Raw genomic sequence first — 2,741 nt, 5'->3', positions numbered from 1 at the left:
GAAATGACCTTTGAGGCTTCCCAAGGCCTCAGGAGGAAAGAGTGAGGCGTGCCTTGGACATCTAAGTGAGGGGTGAGGCAGAGGCGCTGGCTAGTGTGAGCTCTGCACCCGGTAAGGAGTGACCGTGGCCTTAACCCTCTGCTGCAAGCAGTCGTTCCCTTCTCTTGCCTAACCTGGGTCAATTTCACTGAACCTCCAGACACAGACAGTGGCAGACACAGGGAGGGCTGATTACAGATTGGTAAGATTGCTTTTCTCTTATGGCTCGTGGTAAGCCAACCCATTTCTCTATAGTCACAGCTCCTACACACGTGATTTGACTTTATCCTCATACAAATCCTTAAAAATGCATAAACTCCTCTTGTAAAGAACTGTTGTTAAACAGTTAACAAAATTCAGCTTCCTCCTCCTATTTTTTTTTTTTGAGACAGAATCTCACTCTGTTGCCCAGGCTAGAGTGAGTGCCGTGGCGTCAGCCTAGCTCACAGCAACCTCAATCTCCGGGGCTCAGCGATCCTACTGCCTCAGCCTCCCGAGTAGCTGGGACTACAGGCATGCGCCACCATGCCTGGCTAATTTTTTCTATATATATTAGTTGGCCAATTAATCTTTTTCTATGTATAGTAGAGATGGGGTCTCACTCTTGCTCAGGTTGGTTTCGAACTCCTGACCTTGAGCATCTGCCCTCCTCGGCCTCCCAGAGAGCTAGGATTACAGGCGTGAGCCACCGCACCCGGCCCTCCTCCTCCTATTTACTAGGGTTGACCAATGTTATAAATACAGCAAGAAGATTAAAATCTGATGAATTCTTTCCCAGGTAGGAGGGCAACAACCTGGAAATGTTCTTTATTTTCATTTTAGAACTGAAAACTTTATCTTCTTGGAATGTAATTAAATGTAAGTAAAGGAGTTGTACTATGAAGATTTTACTTGGAAAGAGCGGATATAGTATCCAGCTCCCCTTGTGCCCCTCTGTTTAACTCCTTCCCATCCAGTCTATGTTGGGAAATGTCTACATTTCTCACTCTCTGCCAAATACAAGTTTGTCATTCTTCAAATGTTTCTTGATGGAGTAGGGAAGAATTTGTATGGTTATGGCTTTCTCAGTTAATTCTGCAAATAGAGATGGAGGGCAGTTTGGTAGTATTTATCCCGATGTTAAATGAGCAGCTTCTTTGTTAAAATTGAAATTTGCATTGAAAGAATTATAGATTCACATGCAGTCCTAAGAAGTAACAGAGAGATCTCCTGTGCTCTTTGCCCAGTTTCCGAAACTGTTTGCAAAACTGTAGTACAATATCTAACCAAGAAATTGACATTCATGCAATTAGGATATTCAAACAATCTACTGATCTTATTCAGAAATCCCCAGTTTTACTCGTGTTTATTTATGTGTGTGTGTATGTGTTTAGTTCTATACAATTTATCACATGTGTAGGAGCATGCCTCTGACTCAGCATTTCTACTCTTAGGAATGTCTCCTCTGGAAATATTTGCATATGTGCACCAAGCCATTATGTACAAAAATATGGACTGCCTCTTTTTGTAGCACTAAAAGAAATGGTGACATTCTGTTTGCATCATTAGGGGCTTAATTAAACATTTTTTGGCACAATATGGAATACTATGCAGCAGTGAATAAAGAAAGGAGCTCAGCTGTTACAAGCCAAAATGGAAAGATCTCCCAGGCAAATATAGGTACACTTATGTGAAAAATGTAAAGGGATAAATGTGTAGAGATATCTGTATGCACAGAAATGCCTTTGAAAACATGAAGGACACCCTCTAACTGTTAATAGTGGCCACCAAATATTTCACCTGAGACTCCATAAATCCAAAGCAGCAAGGCTACCTCTTTGGCATTAAGACAAATAAATCAGTGATCATTTATTTCACAGCCAGCCTGTGCTTGAGACTAACTCAGAGCCTTCTCCCACGTGGATGAAAAATCCCCTTCTGCCTGGAAGAGAGGAGTAGTGGGGGGGGGGGGTCTGTGAGTGGCCATCAGTCTGAAGCAGCACCCAGGGGTATAAGGAAACTGAGTTTATCTGAAAAGACACAGACACAGAACACCCAAATAGCTTGTCTATAGGCGAAATAACACTTTTCATAACTAACAATTGAAAGACAGTGGGTCTCTTCTACACCCCATGCCACCTACCAATCCATTTTTCCAATTGCAACCATGCACGATTTATTTAGAAGTAAAAATAAAATATGTGGAGGAAGGGTGAAGTAGGACATTTAATGAAATTCTTGCAGCTGCAAGGAATAAAGGAGTTCTTTCCAAATGTGCATTTTTGTAACATATAGACACATTTTCCCACAAGAAACTCCCAGCAAAATTGAAAGCACATGTGCAGATGTCCAGGGCGTGCTGGACATGTTACTGTGCAGGCAATTCAGCAAGGCTTCTGCAAAACCAACCGGCTCTCTCAGCTCTGGGTGCTGGAGCTGGTCTGCAAAACAAGCCACCATGTAACAACCGAGGTCTCAGCAAGCAGAAGCACGTTGCACCGAGAGATCAAGCTGTTTCCCTCACCCCCACCCTACTCCCTTGCTCTCCAAAAGTTACAAACTGTGAGTTTCCTTCCTGATAAAACTACAAAGCTTCCTCACTGATTGGTCTCAGTTTGGGAAAGGACGTGACATCAGCAACTTTGCAGGCTTGGGGCCTGGGGGCTGGTGTGGCCTTTGGCAGGCCTCCAGCTAGCTAGGTAGAGAGAGAGAGAGGAGGGAGA

The sequence above is a fragment of the Microcebus murinus genome, chromosome X, assembly GCF_040939455.1.
Source record: "Microcebus murinus isolate Inina chromosome X, M.murinus_Inina_mat1.0, whole genome shotgun sequence".
NCBI lineage: Eukaryota > Metazoa > Chordata > Mammalia > Primates > Cheirogaleidae > Microcebus > Microcebus murinus.
The sequence above is the reverse complement of the archived record's forward strand: the minus strand, read 5'-3'. Positions refer to the sequence as shown.